Below are 14,192 nucleotides of genomic sequence, written 5' to 3' on the forward strand. Positions count from 1 at the left end.
CCGCCTGACCCCCAGGAAGTGCTCAGTCCGAGTGGTTGTCATGGTGTCACTCAACAGACATCAGAATCCCCCCTGGCTGGCTGGTCCGGGGCTGAGATGTGCTGGCATTTTCACGGCTGCGTCTGCGCTGCCTTTGTGAGCCCTCCAGATAGGCCGGTCTGCTGGGCTCTCTTGTTAATCGATCGCAGCTGCCTGCCGGGGGTGCATCGCCGGCTGAGTCTGCTTCCATCTGGATACGACAGGGAGCGCAGAGCAGAGCTGGCTGCCAAGGCAGGAACAGCTGGGGCGGAGGGCCGGGAGAGGCCGGGGCTGCCGTCTGTTTGCTGTGCCGTCGTGGGAGATGCCCAGTTTGGGGCTGGGAACAAAAGAGCGTCTCAGGATCCAGCCAGACACTGTCTGCCGCTCTCCTTGGCTTGCAGGGAGCAGGGGGCATGGGCCCGGTTTTGACCAGTGAGCGAATCTGATGGTCGAGTTGTCCAGTTCGAGGAGAACTCAGTGGCAGGTTCCCCAAGAGGAGGAAGGAGGTATGTGGTTTCCTTCTGGTGCTTCCGACCTCAGCGGCAGGAGGGGGGACTGTGAACGGGAGTTATGAGCGGGGGACAGCGTTCATTCATTCATCTAGTAAGTGGGCGGCACTCCTCTGGGCTCCAGAAGGACGAATTGCCAGGGGTGGGGTGGGGCACAGAGGAGCCGCATAAGAGCACAATGAAGGGTTTTCGAACCTCAAGGAGTCCCAGAATCACCTGGAGAGCTCCGATTCTGCAGGTCTGAGGGGGCCCCAAGAATTTGTGTTTCTAACATGTTCCCAGGTGCCGTGGCTGCCAGACCAGGTACCCACACCTGGTGGGTAAGAGTCTTGGAGTCATGCCGCGTGGGTTTGAGTTGAAACCAACATATCTACTTAGCAGCTGCGGGACCATCAATGACTTTGGAATCGGTTTCCTCGTCTGTACAATGTGACCTAGGGATGGTAATGACAGTAGCCCCCTCACAGGGTTCCTGCAAAGGCTGAACAAGTCATGCATTCAGAGCCGCCTGGCCTGCAGGAAGCCATTAACATGTAAGCTCTTGGGGCACCTGGGTGGCTCAGTGGGTTAAAACCTGTGCCTTCGGCCCAGGTCACAGTCCCAGGGTCCTGGGATCGAGCCCCACGTCAGGCTCTCTGCTCAGTACGGAGCCTGCTTCCTCCTCTCTCTCTCTCTCTGCCTGTTTCTCCGCCTACTTGTGATCTCCCTCTGTCAAATAAATAAATAAATAAAATCAAAAAACAAAAAAAAAAAGAAGGCAAGCTCTTGTGATCTGTGATGTTTAAACATTTTATCCCGAGAACTACCCCATGTGTGCTTTTCTGAATCAAGAGAAGGTGAGGAAGGGAAGGTCCCTGTGTATTTTGCACATGCATGTTTGCATATGATTTCCAGGGGCTCACGGACCCCAGGAAGCTCCACCTCCATAGTGCCCCCAGTGCAACAGGGTATAACTGCCACCAGTTTTTGAATCTCACTATGTTCCATGAAGCGTGGCAGGTAATTTATATCCTAAATCATTTCATTTGGTTCCCCCATTCACTTTGCAAGGCAGTCGTCATTCCTATTTTACAGGAAAAATAATTGAGGCTCAGAAAATGTGCCAAGGGAGTGTTGGAGACAGAATTTGTTCCCAGACCTATCAGACCCTCCTGTCACACGGCCACTATGCAGAGCCATTTATCACCAATTCATCTAGAAGAATATATCAAGCAGTGCCCAAAGGCTCAGTCCTGTAGGGAAGAAAGGCAAGGTTGCTCTTGACCTCAGAGAATTCACAGCTAACGAGGAATCAGGAGGAACATATCAATATGCAACACAGTACAAAAGTAGAGGCTGAACAGTGGGTGTCCCCGAGGATTTCCGTGGTCCACCGGCCAATCACCTGCTCTTCCCTTTTCCCAGCCTTCCTTGTGGTTCCGGCTAATGAATCTGGGTGGATTTAACATAAATTACGTCCAGGCTTGACCCTTCCAAACATGTCCCATGATCACTCGTTTCTTCCTCTTGCCTTGCAGTAGTGATTGAGGAAGTCACGTGCTCCAGGTGGCATAGCTCAAGATGGCAGAGGACCACCCAACTGGTATCAGACTGGGATGGCAGGGAGAGATGAACCTCTGGGGATTAAAGCACTGAAATTTCTGGTCACTGCTGTATAATCTAGTGTCCCCTAACTAGTCAAATGGGAGAGCCATAGCTGTCTGCTGAGGAGTTCTGGGAATATTAGTGAGTCCTGAAATATTCAGGGGTTAAATCAACTGAAGGTCTCATTCTAGACCCTACTGAGCCAAAATATTTGGGGAAAGGTCCTGGGAGTTCTTTATTTTTAATAAGGGGACACTGAGGACTGGCCATTTGGGGGAGCCTGGCACTGGTAGTCTGCTCAACATCCCCCAGGAAATCTCCCACATTTCTCCATTAGGTGAAATGTAAATCTCCATTCTCCATTAGGCATCTAGAAGGCAAACAGGGGTATGCCTGAGTAAAATCCTGCCTCTTCCTCCTTCTTGCTATAAGCTTTGGGCAATTAAAGTATCTACTTCACAGAGTTGTTATGATGCTTCTATGAGTATGAGTTATCTGTTGCTACATAACGAATTACCCCAAAACTTAGTAGAGTGAAACAACCGTTTATTATCTCTCACAGTTCCTCACAGTTCTCACAGGAACTCAGGGTTTTTTTTCACTGGGTAATTCCAGCTCAAGACCTCTCCTGAGGGTGCAGTCAGATGTGGGCTGGCACTAAAAAATCCAGAGACCTGAGTGGGGCCAGAGGATCCATTTCCAAGATGGCGCCCTCAAGCAGCGGATGACCAGAAGCCTCAGCTCCTTTCCACATGGTGATCCAGGACGTCAAAGAGGAAGCTGCAGTGCCTTCACAGGCTATCACTTCCATCGTATAATTTCCTGGTCACACAGGTCAGCCCTGACTCACCGTGGGACAGGACTAAACTAGGTAAAGAATATCACAAAGTGAGGGTCATTGGGGGCCATCTGTAAGGCTGCACAGGGTAAGCATTTCAGTTAATATTGGAAAGGCTCCAAATGATGCCTGCCAAGTGAGTAGCAGGAAAGAAACATCAGCTATTTTTTTTTATTACAAAAAGAATGATCAATAATCTATAACGTGCACCTCCAGCTCCTGTAGTATCTTATCATTCTTCACTTCTTCCTCAACAGCCCTCCTGAGTGGAACCCAACTGCATACCCGTCTGCGTGGCTGTTGTGCCAGGCTTGGTGCTAGGCTTGGGCTCCCAGAGGGGAGGACTCCCATCTGGGTCCCTTGGTCTCTCTGAGGTTGAGACACAGAAGGATGTTAAAAGACATGAGCAAAGAGCTTGCTTAATGATGAATTATATGGGGTTGTCATATTTAACAAGCCTCGTTCGTGTTGGTTATCTTGCCTGAGAGCCATGCAGGGGGGCTGGTGAGGAGCACAGGTTCTGGAATGAGATGGCCTGGAGCAAACTCCAGTTCTCATTTTTATTAGCTGTGTGACTTGGGCGAGTTACTTCATTTCCTTGGATCTCCGTTTTTCTCATCTGTTCCAAATGAAAATAAGAATAGTTCTTCCTTCACAAGGTTGTTGTGTGATCCTAAGCATTTAAAAGGCTCAGAATAGTGTCTGGCTGATAGCACAGGCTCAAAATTATGAGCTGTGATGCTTCCTTCTCAAATCATCCAGGGATGGAGGTCAAGGATGAGACAAAGAGACAGGGACATCACGAGATGGGTGACCAGCTCAGACTCCTTTCCCTGACTCTTCAGCAGTTCCAAGGCGAAGCTGGTGTTCAAATGTCTCTTTCCTCCGGGGACTTTGCCCTCGACTCAGCTAGGTCAGTTGAGAGTGACAGCCGTGCAGGGGCAAGCTTGCCTGAGCCTGTGTCCATGATGCTCTGAGCCCCCAGACCAGGGCCAGGTGCCCTCAGGGACGCCTGGCACACTCTTGACTGACTTCTTCCGTGGGTGGGGCTCTGGGGGTGCTCTTAGCCCTCCCTCCACATTCACTGTCTTTGTCTCTCTTCCCTCATTCCTTTTGTTCATTTCTGGCAAGCTCAGGGCTTCCCCGGTGGACCCTGCCTTCCTTTGATGGGGGAGCGGAAAGCAGGCAGGGCTGGGGCTGGGGGTGGGCGACACGGGCGGAAGGAGGGAGGCCGGCAGGTGGAGGAAATCAAAGACTCCACATCAAAGGAGAGAGGGGCCGACTAGCGGGAGGATTCCCCATCCTCTGAGACTGGATCGGTGCTCTAATTTGTGAATTGTAGTTAAGTTTCAGAAGCCAAAACTAAGGGGCTGGTGCACCTCCTGCCCCATGAAGGTGTTTGTTGAAAAGCTCCAGGGATGTGACCAAGATACAGCTTTTGGGGAGCTCTACCGGAGAAGGGAGTGCAAATTCTTGAAGGTGGGGGCACCACCGTGAACTCGACACTCTAGATTCCTACTGTCCCAGAGAGTGACTTCCATGGGGCGGAGACAGAGGGCACCACCCCTGATCTTTTCAACCAGCTGCCCCAGGACAAGGAGGTTGGTTTGGGCTGAGCTCTGAGCAGGTCAGGTAGATCTTGGGGAGAACGTTCTGGAGCGGGATGAGCTCTGGTGCACAGAGGGGGCAGCTCTCTTCAGGACTCCTCAGGTTCCCCTGGCAGGTCTCCCTGCTTCTGCTGCTGCCCCCTGATGTCCACGCTTTCTTGGTAGCCAAGTGATCCGTCAAACCCACCAGGGCCATCACTCCTGCACTTCAGCTGGCCGCGGGTTTCTCCCCAGCAACACCTCGTCCCAACCCCCTGCCTGTACCCCCCATCTCTGCTTGAGGAGTCCTGAGGAGAGGTGCTTTTGTCCCAAATCAGGGTGGACAGTAGAACTGAGGGCAGGGGCAGGTGGAGCTATATTGTGACCTCGGGACCTGCAGACCTTGCTGGGTCCTGCATGGGGCATGGCAGGGTGGGTGGGGGCAAGGAAAAGGACAAGTCGGTTAGATTTTGAGGTTCGGGGCTTGAGATCAAGGCACTGTCCATCTGCATAGGGCCTGTGTCTGGAATGTTCTCCGCCTTGTGAGCTAAGCAAGCGGTTAACTAACTAGAGACGAGAACCTCGCTCCAGGGCTCAGGCCGCAGAGGCCCTTGCTCAAGGGAGGTGTGAGGCAGAGCTCCGAGGAGAGGGGGCTGGCGCCGGCCCATCCTGCTCATCCAGAGCAGAAAAGGCTTTGGGGAGGGTCCCTGCTTCCGTCCCCTTCCCCAACACGAGCCATCCCCTGCATCCTGGGACTCAGCAGACAGCAGGTTTGGGCAGCTGGCAGCTGGCCTTTCTGGCGGGTATAATGAGAACATTAAGGCGGAGCTTTGGAAAGTGAGAAGCTTTGGGAGGATGGGGGAAAGGCGCTGGCTCAAGCCAGGATCTGGTGTGTCTGGGGAACGTGGCTTTGTGCCACTGTAGCCCCTGGGCCCCGGCAGGCCCAGCCCCGGGGGAGGCTTCCCTCCCAGCTTCAGCTCCTGCCCTGGATGGAGCCCTGAGATGACTCAGAGCCTGTAGTGACTGGCAGCCCCGTCCAGAGGGGACAGGAGGCTGGAGGAAGTCTGAAGGGAGTGCCGGTGACCTGGGGATCACCATTCTCGCGGGCCTGCCTCCTGGGCACCGCCCGAGACCACAGGAAGGTGCTGGGAGGGAAGGCACCACCATGCGGGCAGCAAGGGTGGGGAAGGGAAGGGGGAGGGGCCCCAAGTCCTGATGCTGAGACCACCAGAGATCTGGCTCTCCTCGGGGCAACGGTCTCCAGACTGCACCCTCCCCTCCCAGACACAAGCTAGTCGCTCACTCGCTCACTCAACAGCCTTTGAGATGCCACCACCAGAGCCAGGAGGAAAAACGAGGAAAGGAGGAAAAGGCGGGGGAGTGGGAAGGGGGTGGGTAAGGGAACGGGGCACAGGCTACAGACCCAACGCTTGTGTCCCCTGATTCCTACCTAGAGAATGAAGGCGCGGGGGGTGGGGGGCGGCAGCAGGAGGGGGGCCTCTGTGATCCCTGGGATAGGGGTCGGGGCCCTCCCTGAAGACCCCCTTCCGTTGTGTGAGGACGCAGCCAGAAGACGGTTGCCTGTGAGCCAGGAGGCAGACCCTCCCCAGACCCGGAAGCGGCCGGTGGCTTGATCTTGGACACCGGGCCCCCAGGGCTGTGAGAGATACATCCCCATGGTGACACGCCCGCCAGTCTGGGGCGTGGTGATGACGCCCGCAGCAGGCGTCTGCGACAACAGCAGGCCTGTAACACCCGAGCTCCTCTGCATCTCACGTGGCTGAAAGAGGGAGAGCCAGCCAGACCCGGGTACCTGGAGCCTGATATGCTCTCCAGGAGTGAGCCAGGACAGCTGGGGCCCGCAGGAGACGGGCACCTACTAGGATGCTCAGATGGAGGCTTCCGAGAAACCCCCCAAAGTACCCCAAATTAAATCAGCAGCTTCAACTATCCCCCCAGAGCCAGAGAACATCCCCCACAGAGCCTGCAGCATCTCCTGGCTCTTGCCACCCTCCAGCTGGCTCCAGCGTTGCCCTCGGCTGCCTGGAATCCCGTCTACCCCCTTCCAGGAGAGCGCCCGGCCACAGGGGTCCCCATCCCACCTCCAGCTTTCTTCTTTGTTTCCATCCTCTGTTCCCACTGGCTCTTCGTGGCCCAAGGTCCCTCTGTCCATAGATCCATCTTGGGGGGCTTCCTTCTCAGCAGGAGGCAGCCTGGAGCTCAGAGCTCCCGATCGCCCTTACTCCTGGGGGTGTCCGCTCCTTGTCATTGACTACTTCTATCCTGCCGGGGACGATGCTTCTCCACACTGTAACTTCCGGTGAGCCTCATTATTTTCCCCAGAAACAGGACACCACTTGCCTTGACCAGAAGGCACTTACTTACTTACTTATGTAGCTACGTGACCTCCAGCTGACTATGTCCGTCTCGGAGCCTCCAGTTTCTGATCTGGGGGATGACCCAGGTCACTTGCCTGCCAGCGGCTATCTGTGACGACTGCTGGTGCCCAGGCTGAGAGTGGAGATACTCCGGCCTCCTGGTAGACGGCTCTCGGGGGGTTGACCAGAAACCCAAATCGGTCTCCAGTTGCTCCCTTGGCTTCTTGGTCCAGAGTTTAATCCTTGTTATGACAAAAAAAAAAAAAAAAAACCACATCACAGAAGCGAAGCCCTGCCTAGATCATGAAGGTCATTTGTCCCATGTTCCCCCACATTTTTTTTTGAAACCTCCCTGCACAGCACTCTCGTTTGCAGCATGGCCCCTGTTCTGACTTAACCTTTCCACTTGATTGACTCCCCGTAGCCTGGCAGGGAAGCAGAAGAGGTAAGCTCGAGCAGGTGGTGAAGAAACTGCAGTGGGGCCCTGGGGAGTTGGGGGAAGCAACGATGGACTAACGCAGGGCAGTGACACGGTGGATCTGCCGTTGGCCTGTGATGCTGATTTAACAAATATTAATTGAGCACATACTCCACGCAAGCCTGTGGTGGGCCCTGGGGATCTCGCGTTGGACAAGACAGACAAGCTTCGTGCCCTCGTGGTACCCTCTAATGGGGAGACAGACAACAGGTTAGATAAGTAGGTAGACAAATTCATTCAATTAAGAGGAATTTGTATTGGGGACGAGGAAGGGAAGAAACAGGATTCTGGGACGGAGATGAAAAGGAGGGATCCCTTTGAGAGAGAGTAACCCAGGAAAGTCTCTGTAAGGAAGTGGCTTCTGGCTGAACCCTAAAAGATGAGAAGGAGCTGGTCTCATGAAAACCAGGGGAAGGGGTGTTCCAGGATGGGTTGGGGGAAGCTGTAAGTGCTAAGACCTACAGCAGGAAGTGCTCAGAGGACCCTTGGTACAGATGGGAGGTTGGTACGACTAGGGAAGTGGCGTGAGATCAAGACACAGCGGCTGACATGGCTTCGTGGGCAGGGACTTCTGCCGAGTGACCGTGCCGTGAACGGAGCTGGTGCAGAGGGGAAGAGAAAACGATCAGCATGAATATATTTTGAGAAAGAAGCGAGGGCTTGCCAGTGGAGGGAATGGGGTGGGGGGTGCGTGTGGGCAGCATCGGGGGAGGGAGGAGGCAGTGACGTCTCCCACATTTCTGGTTGGAACTGTTCTTGGCTGAGATGGAGAAGGCTGCGTAAAGGGACATCAGGTTCAGAAGATGAAACAAGGTCAAATGTACTTTCTAGAAAGCACTGTGGAGGCTGGATTAGGGGAAGACGGGCCTGGGGCAAGGGAGGTGAATTAGAGGCCGATCCAGTGTTCCAGGTGACAGACGATGATGAGAACCACAGAGGACCAGGACTGTGCAAAGGGTGGGCCACTCCCACGTCCCTGTGAACGAGCAAAGAGTTTTCTGCTTCTCCAAATGCTAGGGATTCTGTCTGCGAGGCGGCTGAGCAAGCCAGCCAGAGGGAGAAGTGCTTTCTGGAGAAGACAGAAGGGAAGCCATCATATGGGCAAGAGCAGAGGTGGGGGCGTGGAGAATGGGGTCATAGGAACGATGGGGCAGAGGCCACGGCCACGCAGTAGAGGAAGCAGGACCCGCGCACCAGCTGCGCCAGGGAGGGGGCCGCCCGGGGAACCAGGAGCCAACATCCACCCTCAGGACCTGGCTGGCCACGAGCACAGACTCAGGGCGACCCTTTGCTGCCAGGGTGACCTCCTTGCGAGGCGTCGGTCAGGGCGTTCAGAGAGATGGGGTGGACCAGACTCTGGGATTTCCACCCTCCATCCCAGGATTAGGTACCCCCAGACACGCGTTCTCCTTGGCCTTCCTGTCCGGTAGCGCTGCCCCTTCCAGCCTCGGAGGTTAGCAGACAGTTAGACGGGGGGTCAGGGGGAAGGAGGGTATCCTTTTGCAGGAGAAAGGCCGCAGCTAGCCGACCCCGAACCTGGCTAGTCAACCCGGGACCCGTCAGGATTCTCACTCACTCACTCGTTCATTCATTCGTGCCTGCATCCCTCGGACAGAGGCCAGCGGCTCGTCTCCAGCGGCATCCGGCTCCCCGGTGCTGGGCACGAGATGGTGAGCGTGAGCCGGGCTCCGTCCTCAAGAAGGGACAGATGAACAGGGCAGTGCCAGCCGCCAACCCCTTCTCTCCTTCCGTCCTCGGCCCGTCCCACTTCCATTCTGGGTGCTCAGACCCGTCCAGTTGTCATGCAGGGCCCGCTCCCTCTAGCCCCCGGACCTCATGCTGTCCACCTGGGTTAAGCCCCTTTATTTAATCTTGTTTCGTGAGGCTAACACGGGGTGGGGGGCAGAAATCAGGTGTAAAGAGCACTGAGTGGCGTCTGCGGGGCTCAGTCGGTTAAGCGGCTGCCTTCGGCTCGGGTCACGATCCGCGCGTCCTAGGCTCGGGCCCCGCACCAGGCTCCCTGCTCAGCGCGGAGCCTGCCCCCCCTCTCCGCTTCCCCTTCCTCCTGCTCGTCGTCTCTCTCTCTCTCTCTCTCTCAAATTAATATAAAATCTTTAAAAAAAATAACAAGGAACACGGAATGACATTTTTCTGAGTTTGGCTTTTATTCTGAGAGCATTTGAAAAGCCATATACGTATTTTAGGCCAAGGAAGGGCGTGTGATTTCTGTATAGACAACACCTGCAGGGAGGAGGAAGGAGAGAGGCCGGCAGGGCTGGAGGCGGGGAGAGCACAGAGGGGGCCTCTGAGAGAGGACAGGGCTCCTGGCCAGCCCTGCCCTGCGCATCCCACCCGACCCACTGCCGGAGAAGAGCGGCCGGGTCTCCTCGCTCGGAGGCATCTGCGCGTGTTTGAAGTTTAACCAACATGGATCAGGCAGCTTCCGCTTCTCAGACACCTTCGTGTATAATTAATCCCCTCCAAGCTGTGTTGTCAGGAAAAATTAAACTTCATCTCTCTTTCTTAGAGATGAAGAAACTGAGACTTGGCTTCCAGCCGCCGTGAATTTGAGTTGCTGCCACGAACCCAGAGCTGGCAGCTAGAAAGTTCCAGCACACAAGGCCCAGGGGGCCGCGCGCTGCCCCTGTGCGGTTGCCTCTGACAAAACCTTAGAGTCGTATCTAACAGGCCCGGATGGTGGGATTTCCGGCATCCACCCGCCTGCACTAGAAGCAATGAGGAGACAGCAGGAGCTTCTGACACTGGGCCTGGGACATGGACGTGCTCCCTGGAGGGCTGGGCACAGCCCCACATTCCTTCTCTCTTTGGTGGCCCTTGGCCCAAGAGGGACAGTTCTGTAGGGGAGGGGGCCTGGGGACTTTCTTTGTGGGAAGTTTCTCCCCTTGTGGGTCCTGGGAGAGGCCTGCCCACTAGCCCACCTTCCCCACTCTTTCCGGGTCTTTGTTTGGGAGGGGAGGCCAGGGAAAGAGGATGAGGAGGACAACTGCTCCATCTGCTGGCCGTCCAGGGAAGCTCCAGCCACGCCCAGGGGAGCGGGAGGGGGAAGCTTTCCTTCCGTGGGGGCTTTTAGGGTAAGAGGAGTCTTGGGTCCCCGAAGTGGGTGTGACAAGGGACAAGGGACATCTTCTGTAGGAGAAGCTTGAGGACAGAAGCCCATTTCAGCTGGTGGCAGAAGTTGTCAATGCCATTATCTGTGCCCTTGGGGGATGGGGGACACAATGGTGAACAGTGTGGGGGTAGAATATAAAGACAATTACATTCAGGTAAGAGGAACGTTGGGGAAAAATACAGGCAGAGAAGACAGACCAGTTGAGTTGACTCCCTAGGTCCCTTTAGGTGCTGCTCCTGAATCCAGAGGACGAAGAGGAGTTAAAAACCAGAGTTAATGGAAGACATTCCAGAAAAGTCCACTGCTGTCCCTGCTCAGGCCCAGGGCTCACTGCTCCTTTCCTGTCCCTGCAGCAGTTGGACAGTTGGACGACTCAGCACCCTGGCTCCGCTGGCACCCCCGAAATGCTGGTCCCTGAAAACAGTGGCAGGAGCTCAGAGGACCAATGGCTGCTCCTTGCCAGGGGATTGCCCCCTACCCTCACCGTGGGGCTCTCCCTTCCCCCCAGACAACAGCGCTTGGGAGACTTCTTTGAGCAGGCATGCACCAGCTCACAGACCCGAAGCCGGCTGAGGCTGGAAAGCATGGTGGAAGATGGGAGAAGGATCCTGGCTGGTGAATTAGGACCTGGCCTCCGCAGGTCCCCCGCAGACAAAGGAACAGATCTGAAGTAAAAGGGAGCGCTGCCCAGGCAGATTTCGGAAGAGCAATTCGAGCTGGCATGAATTCCATCGGTCTGTCACTCTAATCAATTGGCTGTAACTCATCCATCATCGACTAATACAGGTCAAATCCTGTGTGGGATCGATCGGACCGACGGCTGTGTGCAGGGCACTGGGCTAGCTGCGGTGGATCCCAGCGCGAGGAGACCCGGCTCATCCTTGGGAAGCGCCCTCCCCCACCCCCACCGCCAGCCTGCACCCCCACGTAGCCCTTCTCTGCTCTTCTCTTCCATGATGCCTGCTCCCGGGAGCACAGCCGATCCAGGTAGCCACACTGAGCAAGTGAGGGGCTGTTTATGGAACCGTGTTCTCTCACTATCCTTTCTCTCCTTGCTTTTAGTAAAGAGCACCGGCCCACGCTTCCCGCCACCTCCACCTGAGCTCTGGTCAGACACCTGATGGTGTCTTCCCCACCTACCTGAGGAAGCTGAGTAAGGCCCCGTGATTGTGACCAGTTAAATAGGGGTGGAATATGGGGTAACAGTTGGGGTACGCCCTCCTTTTCCTCGTCCCCTGTTCCTGTAGGCTGGGAGGCAAGCATGGAGCATAGTGGTGAGCAGGCTTTGCACCCAGGACGAGGGCCAACACCCGGTGATTGGTGAAGTGGCAAGATGGCGGCAGGGGGACCCCAGTGCCCTCTGATATCCTCTACCATCTCTCAGCTCATTCATCATCCCGCTTGTTGGGACAACGTGATACTCCATTGTGTGGCGGGTGCCTAAGGTCGTGTGGCTACAGCAACATGGATACCAATAGCCAAGAAAGCCCCATTCTCCAGTCAACGGGCCCGCTTCACAGTTCACTGCAAATCCGCGAGATGCCTTAGCTAGGTCACCTTATCTCCACTTACAGGCGCGAGAAAGCCCAGCAGAGTCTTTCCCAAGAGCCCAGGGTTAATGGAAACTGAGATTCTCAGACTTACCTTGAAGAGCTCTTGACATTTCCTCAAACTAAGAATGGTTCTCTCTCCTTGGAGATTAGGGTCCTTTGGCACAAACCAGGGAATACCATTAAGAAATCTTTTTTTTCCTTTTCTTAGAGCAGTTGTAAAAAGGACAATTAAGCCACTGAAATGTGAGTGCTAAAGAAACCAGGAAGTTGGACAAAAGGCAGTATCATGCAGGTCGGGGATATTTAGTAATGATTAGCATTTGGAAGTCAGCAGTTACTGGTTCAAAATCATTCTTGTAAATGTTCAACCACGGGAAAGCCTTCAAAATGCCAGGTAGCCAGTGGTTTCTGGATGAAAGTATTTTTGAAAAGGAATAAAAACTCCCTTTCACTTCTGATAGCGATCTCAGCTTACTGAGCGAAATAATGAGCGGTCTTCTACACGGTCCTGGACTCACTTCCTAGAAATTCGTGAATACCAGACCACAGAGCGTGACCAGTCACTGGACGCGGTGCCCACTCTGTGTGTTTAGAGAACTGGCTCGTGTGGTAAAGACTCAAATGTCTGGTCCTCACATCAGGGTCTTTGGACCCAAAAATCACCAGAAAGGGAGCCAAAGGGGGCTCCAGGTTGAAGTCGGAAGGCAGGACAGGAGAGGCAGGGAGGGGAGAGTCGCCGGATTAAGGGGGAAGGTCAGCCATCTGTGAAGGACCCAAGTGTCCTCTTCCCAAAGTCGAAGCGGGGATGGGGACACTACTGGCCTTGGAGTGGAAAGATCCAGATTCAAGTTCTGACTCAACCCTGGGCCTCACAAGGTGACCTCTGAGTAGAACACACAGATAACGCCGTGACGAGTGGATCATGAGGCAGGATACTGAGAGGGCACCTGTGTTCTTGCTCACCGAGGTTTTATTTGTAAGTACAAATCAGCTGGCACAGAAAAGGCATCTTCTGGTTCAGGTGACGGTGGACAGTCGTCATCAGAGCTGAACACCAAGATCCCACTTCCCTTTCTTCCTGGTGTGTGGTAGGATTGACGTTCCCTGCCCTCTTTAGTTTGGTGTGACCGTGTAACTTGCTTGTCACTCCTGGGCAGAAGCTTTAAGAGCAAGCGTGCCATCTGCCACGTTCCCTCACCCCACATCAGTGACTTTGGAGACATGTGCTGGGACAAAGTCTCCCTCGTTCTTGGTGACTATGCTGAGGCGAACGCTGACTCCCTGCCCCCACTCTCCACTGGTTGGGAGGAAAACCCGTGAAGCTAAAAGCCGCTGCAACCTTGGAATTGTTCGTGATTTGCTGCATAACCTCCCACTGCCTACATTTTATTTTCTGTATCCTTGATGCTGTGGCATTTGGGGCCTTGATCCTGGAGACTCTCCCTCGCAGGGCTAATTCCTCACTCCCCTGAGAATGTGGCTTTGATACAAAGATCAACCAATCCACAGCCACACCTTGTCTTTTATCAAACTCTCACCTGGCCAGTGCTGAGCTTACTCAATGTACCTATTCTGCCTTGTCCGTTCCTTCCTGTGAAAACCCCAGTAAAGACTCCAGGCCACGCTCCCCCTTGCCCTCCTTGCCTCCTGACCAACTCTGGTCTTTCCCCAGATGACCTTGTGCGATGTGCCATGCGTCCTGATTTTAGGGATCCCTGTGTATAAACTTCCTTCCTGACAATCATTTTCATGCATATCTTATCTTTCCCAATAAAAACAAATCCCAGGTATGTTTTTACACTAGAAAAGATGAAGATTGGGATTGGTATCAGACACACCAGATGTTCCCATCCTCTTCCCAATCTCTGGGTTCTGCCTTCCTCTGAGCCAGACTCTCCCCTTGCAGATGGGCTTTCTGCATGTGGCAGGAAGAACCCAGGCATCCAGGCTTCATTGCCAGGGCCCAGAGGCAGGACATGGTTCTCGCCGCAGGTTCTGACAGAAAAAGTCATAGGGAAAGACTCAGACCGAGCCAGTCTGGGTCATGTACAATCATGAGACGGTCATTGGGGCATGCGCGTTGATTAGCACTGAGAGATACGCTCCCCACTGAGGCCT

General features: G+C 54.6%; 1 protein-coding gene across 1 annotated transcript in view; it reads left to right on the top strand.

Moving 5' to 3' along the window:
• The window catches only part of LDLRAD3 (low density lipoprotein receptor class A domain containing 3), a 237,130-nt gene extending 233,033 nt beyond the window's left edge, over window positions 1–4,097 (top strand). The window contains exon 8 of the transcript XR_004288960.1: window positions 4,086–4,097. The gene's annotated coding sequence lies outside the window, so the exon portion shown is untranslated. The remainder of the gene's footprint in view (window positions 1–4,085) is intronic.
• The last annotated feature ends 10,095 nt before the right edge of the window (window positions 4,098–14,192 follow it).

Source organism: Mustela erminea, chromosome 9 (assembly GCF_009829155.1).
Source record: "Mustela erminea isolate mMusErm1 chromosome 9, mMusErm1.Pri, whole genome shotgun sequence".
NCBI classification, from domain to species: Eukaryota; Metazoa; Chordata; class Mammalia; order Carnivora; family Mustelidae; genus Mustela; species Mustela erminea.